Source organism: Scylla paramamosain, unplaced genomic scaffold (genome assembly GCF_035594125.1).
Source record: "Scylla paramamosain isolate STU-SP2022 unplaced genomic scaffold, ASM3559412v1 Contig17, whole genome shotgun sequence".
Taxonomy (NCBI): Eukaryota; Metazoa; Arthropoda; class Malacostraca; order Decapoda; family Portunidae; genus Scylla; species Scylla paramamosain.
In genome coordinates this window covers 117,308-129,472 of record NW_026973682.1, presented here as the reverse complement: position 1 = coordinate 129,472, position 12,165 = coordinate 117,308, and the positions used below count along the sequence as shown (strand labels likewise).

Genomic DNA, 12,165 nt, shown 5'->3' with positions numbered 1-12,165 from the left:
TTTTGTGTGTTTGCTTTAACCTCGGAGGTGGTGGTGGTGGTGGTGGCGGCGGCGGCGGTAGTGGTGATGGTGGTGGTAGTTGTTGTTGTTGTTGTTGTTGTTGTCGGTAGTGGTGGTGTTTTTGGTTTTGTTGTTGTTTTGTTATTCTTCTTGCTTTCCTTGTTTTCTTCTTGTTTCTCTTCTTTTCTTCTTGTTTTTCGTTGCTGCTGATGTTGTTGTTTTTGTTGTTGTGGTTGTTGTTGTTTCTCAAAATACTCTTGGCATGCCACATACTTAGGTACATATTTCTTCTTTTCTAAGACTATACAGTAGTTTTAATGTTTATTGATATTCGGTTCAACTATTTGATCATAATAGATTAACATTTCAACTCTACATACTAAGTTAACATTAACCCTAATACCAGGTACCGCAATATTTTCTTGATTTCCAGAATTCTTCACTTTTTTTTTTGTCACCCCTCCATTACTCTCGAAAAAAGAAGTTAAATTACTCCAAAACAGTAATTTACCGCCAGCTTTGGAACACTAAAGACAACCAAACGGCGGCCTGAGTGGTGAGGTGCGGGAATGCGTTACGTGAATTACATTAAGACGCCACTGTGAAATAATAAAGCACGCTGGGCTGTGATGTACGTGGCGGAGGTAAAAAAGAAGAGGAGGAGGAGGAGGAGAGAAAGTCCATTATATTTTTGTCCACTTTGTTTTGTGTTTTCTTTCCAGTGCTTATTTTCCTCATTTGTTTGTTTGTTTGGTTGGTCGGCTGCTGTTGTTGTTGTCTGTTGTCGTTATTCTTGCTGTTGTTGTTGTTGTTGTTGTTGTTATTCTTGTTCTTGTTGTTTTGGTGGTGGTGGTGGTGGTGGTGTTGAGTGTGTGTGCTACAATTACTGTTATTGTTATTGTTGGTGTTGCTGTTCTTGTCTTCTTTTTTTTCTCTGTTCTTTTGTTTTCCTTTTCTTCCCGGTGATAGTAACAATAACAAGTTAGAGAGAGAGAGAGAGAGAGAGAGAGAGAGAGAGAGAGAGAGAGAGAGAGAGAGAGAGAGAGAGAGAGAGAGAGATAACAAGTTAGAGAGAGAGAGAGAGAGAGAGAGAGAGAGAGAGAGAGAGAGAGAGAGAGAGAGAGTATCTGTCAGGCTGGAGTGTTAACAAACCCTCTCGAGGCAGACAGTCAAGTGTGCTGTCCTTTGCTGTGTGACGCAAGGTTGCCGGGGGGAAGTGAACACTACGAAATATCTCGAAATTAATCTTGTTGGCACATACAATTGCAACACAGGTCACAACAACACATGACCAGACCAATACTTCGTCGTCTGGGTTGTGAAAGACTTATGACTCTCCTGAGAACTTTTCAAAGATCAGAGAAATTATTTATTGGCCGGGTTCTCACTTGAGATTTTCCTTTTGATGGTGCAGTGTCCTTGTTAGACTACCACTAGAATCGTGATAACACCCTTGAAATCTCAGGAACTTCCACAAAACGTTGCAAAATGCCATCTTAACTTCGTACTGAATCCTGAGAAAGTAGATATGACGGTAGTTTAAAAGTTGAGCATATAAAAAACAAATTTGACAGTAGAAAAAAAATAAGCTACCAGGTTCAAGGTTCGTAAGTGTCGCGTATTCTTAAGAGAGAGAGATTGCGAATTGTGGTTATGCTTCTGTGTGTCGGCGAAGTAGGGCAGTCTGTCTGACCAGATATAATATGTGCTTTAGGTTCACGTTAAATCATGAACATGCCAGCCGTTCACTCTTATTATTTTATAGTTGATACAAAATGTGAAGAAGAGAATATTTCATAGAACAGGAGATTAACTTCTCTGATGGGAAAAAAAAAGTTCAGTGGCAGCGAGGCATTGTGTGAAGCAATATTTTACATACACTCTTTTAAGAATGAAAGAATAACAATATATATATATATATATACTCGTATATATATATATATATATATATATATATATATATATATATATATATATATATATATATATATATATATATATATATATATAAAAGTAAAAAGCACATTGAAGTCTTATGGTTTTGGACTTTATATATATATATATATATATATATATATATATATATATATATATATATATATATATATATATATATATATATATATATATATATATATATATATATAAAGAATGAATAAATAAAGCTGATGGAAAAGAATGAATAAATAAAGCTGATGGAAGGGAAGCTGGCGCAGGTCACCGTCCGGTCAGCCCCGCCTCGCCGCGCTGCAGGCGAGGCCGCTGAGGGACAAAGGTATTGCAAGTTTAGAGTGGAGTTGAACGACTGCTGCAGCGAGCACCAGGGAAACTTGCCTCGCTATTCCTGCCTGTGGACGACTCGGGGCGGCGGAGACCGCTGCTGGTGAGAGCTGGGCAGAGCTGTATACTTCTACGCTGTGAAGCCACGGAGGCAAAACCGGCTCCGTATTCACCGTGAAGCGAGGACAGTGAGCGAGGTTGCTGAGTTCAGTACATTAAACAGCATTTGTTTGTCCTGCAAGATTCTTTCCTCTCGTCTGCAGATTAAACTATGTTTGACTCTCTCTCTCTCTCTCTCTCTCTCTCTCTCTCTCTCTCTCTCTCTCTCTCTCTCTCTCTCTCTCTCTCTCTCTCTCTCTCTCTCTCTCGCTCTGTGTATGTGCGTGTGTGTGTGTTCACTGTTTTACGGTAGTAACAGATGATGTTACCTTCGATGCATTCATTATTCACAACCATCCCAGCTGAGGCAGAGGTTAAATTACAGATGTGAATGCTTCCTGTCTATTACACTGGTGGCTGAGAGGATCACCTACCTTCATTAAGAGGCTCACAGCGTGCCAGTCAAGCCCACAGATGTAAGAGTATTAGTTGGTTCTAGTGTGTCTATTACCCGCACACAATCACAAGGATAATTGATGCCAAGAAAACGCGGAAATACCCACTCAAAACTATCAGTCATTTCCCGTCAAAAAAGAGTATCGGCAATGACATTAACTTTCAGACTCGCTGGGTTTGAGATTTTGCTGCTGCACGATTTCTTACCCAAACCAAATGCGAAGGTCTGACCACTTCACCTTTATGGCAGACCAGAGGGGCTTTTTCTTGCTGAACCACGTTTTTACATCGCTTTTTCCTTCCACTGCACTACACGTTACCTTGTGTCCGGGTCAGGTACAGTTGCGCTAAGTAACAGACATATTCAAAGGCTTTCAGGAATGAATATTAGTCATGTACTTTCACCTGTCATATATCCTGTTCTTAGTCACTGAGGACCTCTCAATATGGAGCAGTTCATTGGTCTATATATCAATTTCTATTACTGGATATTGTAACGATCACCATTTAGGGCAATCGTACATAACTATATGCTACCTATTATTTCTGCCAGTAATTTCCGCCAACAAAAAGAAAGTCGTGAATGTCTCGTGTTTCTGATCACGTTTCTATCACAGCTCTCTTTTATTTGCTATCATTGTTCCTAGAAAACGGAGAGGAGTGACGCATTACAGGGGAGAATTGCAGTGGGATCTCTTCTTTAAACCTTCCATCTTTTTTCCGTCAGGCTTCGAGGAAAGTGCTCAGTCTTTGTAGTGTTGCTGTGGCTGAGAAGTTTCACGTCTTTATTGGTAATTGCTGTAAGACTACTCGTCTGCCTCTTCCTTTTCTCCTGTTTATGGTCCATACTCTGAAACGCCTTGCTCTCTCGCCACAGCGTCCACTTGATACCAACTTAACCACCACCACCACCACCACCACTATTTCTGCCACCACCTCGACTATCGCCTCCAACTCCTCCACCACCACAGCTATCACCGCCACTTATGAAAAGACTGTGGGTATAAATACATTGGTAGACGAGGGGACGAGCGAGCCAGCGTGCAATTCATACCTACTTAACTTTTACCACCATCACCACTATATCTGCCGCTGTGTGTGTGTGTGTGTGTGTGTGTGTGTGTGTGTCGCGATAATTCCAATATAACAAAGTGGAATTAATAAGAGGGATTATACAACGTTTTTGTATCAGAGGAAATCAAATGTGCTGCAAAACTGTGGTGGGACAAAAAAAACAATCATATAATAATAATAATAATAATAATAATAATAATAATAATAACAATAATAATAATGATAATAGTAATATTGAAAATAATAATAATGACAACAGTAACAGTAATGCGATAATATGATTACTCTATTATACTGTAATGTGATAATGATAATAGTAATATGAAAATTGCTGACAATTTATATATTCCTTCGTGTCAATCCTTGATTATTAACCTCAAAGAATTAAGAAAAGTTTGCCTGTTTGTCTATTAATTGATTTTCTTTTTTCTGTCTCTGTGTGCACGCGCGAGCACACACACACACACACACACACACACACACACACACACACACACACACACACACACACATACTATTGATCCACTCCTCCACTACTTTTTTTACCTTCACCTCGTCCATCCGTCCCTTCATCCCTTTGTTTTCAGGCAATAAATAAGTAAGAAAAAACGACCACAACGGTGCAGGTGGTCAGCGGCCGCCGGCGACCTGCCCTTGTTTTTATATTTATCTTTCATACATCCTGAGGCACCGATACTTGTAGGCTTTGTTGGTGGGTCGATTGGGGACTTAATTCTTGAAGGTTTGGGTGGTCAGCTCGTGCCGCGGTGACGCAGGTGAGGGGTTGACGTTATCAGGTATAAGCTGGAGTGTCCCTCTGTACTCCACGCAGTAGTACTAAAGCGTGTATTCTGAAACACTATGCTCTCTCGCCATGACTATTTTCAAAGGCCACACAGATGATTAGCCGGGTTCCCAAGAGTGTTTCTTCTGTTAATAATGTAGGAATCTTGTTAATCTGTCACTAGAACCAAAAAAACACCCTTAATCCGTCCGAGTACAAGTACGAGCCTTTGAATTTAAAGTAGTAGAGAAGCAGCGCAGAGGTGTTTCAGGATACGGCCCTAACTTATTTTTTTACCCTGAGCAATTTATTAAATTATAAAAAATCATGGAAACACCCTTGAAAACCATAATAACCTCCACCAGAGCTTTAAATCTTGTCGAAATAAGACGTCGTAACATTCAATAACCCTTACTTGAGTTTCCCAGTTCGGTACGCTGACCACTTGGCGCTGCCCTCCCGTTTGAACAAATCCGGCTTCCACCGATTAGAGGCGGCCACTTGAGATACGCGGAGGCCACTTTTGTATTAATGATTTGGAAAAGAACTGGAGAGCATCGAGGGGATTAGGTTAGACACGGTAAGTCGAGGAACTGAAGGACGCTAGATTTAGTACGGGACCGATTTACCATTATTCTTATTTATTCATTCTTGGTAGTGACTGATAATATGCATTATTATATTGATAATACTACAAGGGTTACGGTTAGACGCGGTAAGGCGAGGAACTAACGCACGCGAGATTAAGTACGAGGCCGATCTGTCATTAGTAGTTACTCGTAAGATGCTCTATTCGCATAATAGCGTTGTTATGTAAGATGGACACAGGGGAGAGCAGGGTTCTTGGTATGGTGGTGTATTTGCGTTAAGTGAGTCAGGGCTGTGATTTTTCAATGTAATTTTAGATTTGCTTTCGGACTGTCCTCTTTAGGGACTGACACCTTTTTCACCATTTTTTGTTGCCCTTGGCTAGAGCCGCTTATACACACACACACACACACACACACACACACACACACACACAGAAAAAAAAAAGTATCCAGATACTCTTAATGGCTGATGCAACGATGGTGGTGGTGGTGATGGTAGTGGTGGTGATGATATTGGTGGTGGTTGTGGTGATGGTAGTGGTGTTGATGGTGGTGGCAGTAGTGGTTGTGATGATGATGGTTATAGTGGTGATGGTGGTGGTGGTGAAGCTCCCTGGAATGTAAGAATGAGGCTGCAACATTTTCCTGAAATATTTTTGTATTTAAAGGGACACAGTTTGCTGGTGCTGGAGGCGTTCCCAGGGTGACGAGGTGCGTGGGATGGGGGAGGTGGTGAGGTACAGAGGAAGGGGAGGGGAGGACGGGAGGCAGGTGGGAGGGGAATTTGATGGGGAGGCGTAACGTTGTGTGAGATAGAGAAGGATAAACCTAGGGAGAGAGGCAAGATGATGGGGAGAGGAGGAGGGAGATGATAGGGAAGAAGGAGAGACGGAGAGAGAAGTGGTAGAGGGAACAGAAGTGAGAGGGAAAGAGGAAGAAAAAGAAGGGAAGATAAGGGGGAAGGAAAGATGAAGAGAGATGGTAAAGTAAACGGAAAAGAAGGGAAAAGAAGAAGGAAAGGGAAAGGAAGAAAATGAGGAGAGATGGAAGATAGGATGTTTGGATAGAGAAGAGATGAGGTAAGAGTAGATAAGAGAACAAGCATTGGAAAGGAAGGCGAGAAGGAAGAAAGGATGCGAGGTCGGAGGAGAGAACGATGCATGCATTGGGAATGGGTTACATAGGAAGAAAGGAAGAGGCAAAGGATAGGAAGGATAAGATGTTGGGATGAGAAAGGATTATTGACTGATAGACTGATATAAATGTGCAACAAAAGGAAGAAAAAAAAGGAGAGAGGAAGAAAGGAGAAAAGGATGATAAGCGAAAGAGTAGTAAGGGAGATAAAGAAAAAAGGGATAAAAAATATTATTAATTGAATATTATTGATTGAATGATTTCATGGCTCAGAAAAAAGGAAGGAAAAAAAGGAAGGAGCAAGGAAGAAAGGAACGAGGGATAAGGATGATTAGCGAGAAAGTGCTGGGAGGAATGTGAAGATAAGGGAAGGGAATGAAAAGGCAACATGGAGATTATCAAAAGGAATGCTGCACCCAACTCTTTATAGAACTCCCATTATGAAACAGTTAATTATTCCAAACACTAATTTATATTCAGACATGGAGTTCAGTGGACTTTGTGGCATCACTACCTGGGGCAGCTGCACAAAGGCGGGTGAATTATAAGAACTCCATTCATCAAGGGAAGCTATTGAAAGACTCACATGATACTCCAGAATATCAAGTTATTTCAGATTACAGAATTTTCAGGAATATTACCATAGAAATTGCAGTGTTTATGACTAATTCACTGTAGTTCATTCGTCCATGATTTCCAATCACTCTGGAGTAGATATTAAGTGTTCATTTTGGATTCCAGTTTTTAGAAAATGTAGTATTGCCATTTCATTAGTCTATTTATTAATTCGTAACCAACCTGCAGGCATGAAGTGCACTGGAGTGAATATTGAAAGTTTGTCTTGGATTACAGTCTTTTAGGAATATAGTACGTAGATGCGGTAGGTAGAATATAGTAGGTAGATAGAGAGACAGACAGAGAGACAGATAGATAGCTAGATACATAGATAAATAGATAAGTATATAAATGGAGAGAGAGAGAGAGAGAAGTATATAAATGGAGAGAGAGAGAGAGAGAGAGAGAGAGAGAGAGAGAGAGAGAGAGAGAGAGAGAGAGAGAGAGAGAGAGAGAGAGAGAGAGAGAGAGAGAGAGAGAGAGAGAGAGAGAGAGAGAATTATCCATCACAGTTTATATGCAAATCATTAAAGATATATCATATCAACATTTACAACATATACAACATGAACTGAAAAGAAAGCACAGTGGAGTTTGTCATAACTACTTTAGGGAACTCTAGTAATATTGCAGTTGTTCAGGCATCTGTACTTAATATTGCCTTGCCAAGTGTATATACTTAATATTGCCTCGCTAACTGCATATACTCAATATTGGCTGGCCAACTGTATGTACTGAATATTGCCATGCCAATTTATTAGTTAACAATAAAGTACTCTGCAGTGAGGTCCGCACGTCCTGGCCGGCTGTGGCCGTATCGCGCCGCACACTCACCCCGCAAAGCCGTGTGTTTTTTTATATTATTATTTTTGCCACAAGCCGATATTAATTCTAGTTCCATTATAATAACATGGAAATCGCAATTACCTTTTAGCCATTAATTTTCGCTGCTAAATTCTGTGAATTATAGCGTGACGTAATAGACAGTCAAGAGCGTCACTTCTTTAGCGTCACACTGCACTGCTATTTTTTTTTATAATTATTTTTTTTAATGCATAAGGGGCTCTGATCAAGGGCCATAAAAATGACTCTTAATACCATATTTTTTTCTTTCTGCCATAACTGAAGCCAAATTCTTTGTGTAAGAAGGCCCCTGACCAAGGAAAACAATAACTGGTGAAAAAAAAAAAAAACACACTTAAGGCGCCAGACTCAGAGGAAAGAGTTCAAAGGCAACTCCAAAATTATCTCGGGAAGTGTCTTGAAGTCTCCCTCTTGTTGGTCTTGTCCTTCTGTCGAAAACGTGGAGTGTATATTGTCCCCGCACGACCAAAGCTTTGAATTCTGAAGATTACTCTTTTTATAAGTTCCAAGTAAAAGAAACCTAAGAGGGCAGAAGCTCAGTCGTGTTCTCGTGGGTGACTTTGCCAGTGATGAAGAATCCTTGTTCAGTTAACACTCTCGAAAATCTCAATAACATCTAATAAAGCCAAAGGATGGTGCAGAATCCTTGTTAAATTAAGCCGTACAGTCATGAATAACCAAAATGACGTGCTTTATACGAAAACCTGTTGGAAATCGAAATAAAACACACTTAGAATACGGAATAAAGAATAATATCGTCAATTTATTATGTCTTCGTATCTCCAACTCCTTCTATTTTCCAGACCCGTGATGTTCCTCCAGCTTGCACAATACAAATGATCGAGATTGACATTTTTCTATCTGTTGAGCGGCAGACGGCGCGGACAGAAGGAATGACAGAAACTCCTCGCCTCTTCTCTCCTGCAGCACAGCCAGGAGGACACTGGGGAATAAATCCTTCACCACGCAGCTTTAATGTAAACCTTAAAAGGATGCGTCGTAATCTTTATCCTGGAATCCTATCTTCGTCGTCTTTGTCCTCCTTGCCTCAGCCCAGACCATCTAGTGTCTCTTGCTTCAGATGAGGCTGTGCAGTTTGTCACATAAATAAGTTTACTGCTGTTTGTTGTTCTTGTTTCGTGATTATTTTGTTTCTTGTCCTTGCTCATTCGTCTCCTTTTCCTTGTCCTCCTCTACCTTCTCCTCCTCCTCCTCGTGTGTGTGTGTGTGTGTGTGTGTGTGTGTGTTTATTTTGGTTGTGTTTCTTTGTGTTTCTCTCCTCCATCTCCTCCCACACACACACACACACACACACACACACACACACACACACACACACACACACCAGATATCGTAGTGGACTACAGAGGAAAGAAGGCTGAGGTGCAGAGGTGTGCAAGACTGTTTATGTGGAAATAAATGGCAGGGTAGTGGGCGTCCCTGCGCGGACACTGGGGCTGGCCACTCCAGGGAGGTTGGAGGATGCAGGAAAGTGTTTAGGGGTCGTACTTTCAAGACTCTTTTCTCATCAGGACAGTTTTCAAAGGAATTAGTTGGGTTTTCATGGATTTTTTTCTTGTATTTTGTCACTAATGTTAAATTATTGAGGAGCAAAAAAAGAAATTGTTTTTAGATTTGCGCGATGAACGAGAGGAAAGACGAGAGAAGGAACACAATAAAACATAAGAGAATAAATTCATATGTTTGTGTAATAAACTATACTATTTCATCTGAAGTAAGTGTGTGCTTCCTCAGTGATTGGTGCTTCACGTACGCCTCACGATGAGGAATAAAAAAGAATTCCAAATTAGATTAAAAAATCGCATGAAAATTAAAGCGTTTCTTATAAATATTGATATATTTAATTCTTCACAAAGCAAAGCTGCGAAAATAATTCCTATGATTTCATTGTAATTTGATTTTCATACACACAAAATAAAACAAATCTTTGAAATAGTGACGGGAAAAAATGAAAACAAAATCTTATTTGCATCGTGTGTGTGTTATGCATTTTCTTTTTTGTATCGTGTTTACACAAGTGGAAGCAGCGAAGGGCGGGGGAAGAAAGGGAAATGTCGCGACACAAAGCTTTTAGTTCCGGCCAATTTAGTCTTTGAGATGGCGTGTGGGAGTCTGGGGTGGAGGGAGCAGGGGAAGGTGTGTGTGTGTGTGTGTGTGTGTGGCACTAGAACATCAACAACGCTTCAACAAACATGGCAGAGAAAACACTGCACACACACACACACACACACACACACACAAACACACACACGTGCGCACACACACACACACACACACACACACACACACACACACTACAGATGTAACACGAACAAACGCCAAACATTACTCTCTGTATTATTTCCGTACGAGCGAAGCGAATTATGAAGATTAATTCATACTCGACATGCCTGAGAGCCGCGTATTGTTGCGAGGGCTTCATACAGCACACCATTTAGCAAAGTTGTAGCGCTACTAACTTTTCAAAACATTGTAATTTGCAAAAGGGAGTTTTTTATAGTTCGTTTGCATTTTTTCTTTTTTTCTTTTGTATGTATGTATGTATGGGTATTTGTTGAGTTTTTACCCGTGAACTTAAATATTACTGTGTTTTATTAGGGTATTTTTATGTCTCTGCTACTATTTCCTGTTCCTAGAGTGAAGAGGAACAAAGGGCACTAGAACATCAACAACGCTTCAACAAGCATGGCAGAGAAAACACTGCGCGCGCGCACACACACACACACACACACACACACACACACACGCACACGTGAACATGAAATCGACAGGACGTGATGGGAGGGCAGACTAAAAATTGATAGGGAAAGTGATAAGAGGAAAAAAAAAAATAATAATAAACTTACGTATAGATATGGTGAAAGGAAGTATGGACCCCCTAGGCCACCAAAGCGCGCGCAGTACCACTGTGTCACGGCAAAAAAGTCAGTGTATAGATTCTCACATACGTAGAGAGGTGACGTGGGCCTTTGCATCTCGCCCACCGGTGGAAAGAAATGAATGCCCAAAATTAAAGATATTTACCTAAAATATATTAAATGTGAGAGAGAGAGAGAGAGAGAGAGAGAGAGAGAGAGAGAGAGAGAGAGAGAGAGAGAGAGAGAGAGAGAGAGAGAAGGAATTTTTGTATGTGTATGTACAGAAGAGGACCGAATGAGTAGTAGTAATAGTAGTAATAGTAGCAGCAGCAGTAGTAGAATATCAGCAGCAGTATCATCATCATCATCATCATCATTAATAGCAGCAACAACAGCATCATCATCATCAATATCATCATCAGCAGCAGCAGCAACAGCAGCCATATCATCATCAGCAGCAGTAGCATCATCACCATCAGCGGTAGTAGCAGCGGTAGCGGTAGTGAAGGGTTAATGGCGAAAGGGAGCTGGAGAGGGAAGGAGGAAGGCTTCATTACCTCTGATCATCCTCTAAATTTGTGTGGAATCGACTCCCCCAAGCACGCACGCGAAGGGCTGCAGGAGGAGCGCAGTCGTCTCCTCGTAGATGTAAAGATAAAAGGAGTGTTGGCGGCGATTACCTGACTGCCTTCTCCTTTGTCTCGCCGACGACCATCATCACGGAAGCATTTCTTGTCAGAGGGAAGGGTTTGGGGGAAGAAGAGTGGTGGGTCAGCGATTAATGGCTACCGCTACAGAGAGAGAGAGAGAGAGAGAGAGAGAGAGAGAGAGAGAGAGAGGGGAGGGGCGGGGAAAGGATTTGCAGCCATTTTTTGTATCTTCTGTTGTCTGTCGTTTAATCGTGTCTGTTGTCTGTCGTTTAATCGTGACCTAATCAATGTTAGACTTTTCCCATCCACTCAATGCTCCTTTAACGTGTTCTAGAGGCTTTAGATGTGCACCCTATCAAACGCCTTATTAAAGCCTAGGAATATTACGTCATAATCATTCCCATTATCTACTGCCTCATGGAGTGTACTATAATAACTCGGGACTTATGCAAGAGTTTCTGTCAAAGCGAAGGATTTATACAAAAAAAAAAGTAAATAGTGTTACAAAATGTTATGAACGACACAATCAGTGTTTTCTCTCCTCTTCTCATCATCAGCATCATCAGTAGCGATATTGATGGTAAGAAGATGCCTCATAAGCTTTACTGTAAAAAACTCGACAAATTTATAAGTTCCTATAAAAACAGAGTTAAGGATGACAGTGATTTCTTTCCTCGTCTCATCATCAGCATTCCCAGTATCGATATTGACGGCAAGATGATGATACGCGGATTGCCTGT

At 40.9% G+C, this 12,165-nt stretch overlaps 1 protein-coding gene across 2 annotated transcripts in view; it reads left to right on the top strand.

Moving 5' to 3' along the window:
* LOC135097335 (uncharacterized) overlaps window positions 1-12,165 on the top strand; it is a 119,273-nt gene that overhangs the window by 13,263 nt on the left and 93,845 nt on the right. The window contains exon 2 of one of the 2 annotated variants that reach the window (XR_010265614.1): window positions 8,700-10,225. The exons of the other annotated variant lie outside the window; for it this stretch is intronic. The gene's annotated coding sequence lies outside the window, so the exon portion shown is untranslated. Of the gene's footprint in view, window positions 1-8,699; window positions 10,226-12,165 lie in introns of those variants that run through there. 2 annotated transcript variants of the gene reach the window in all.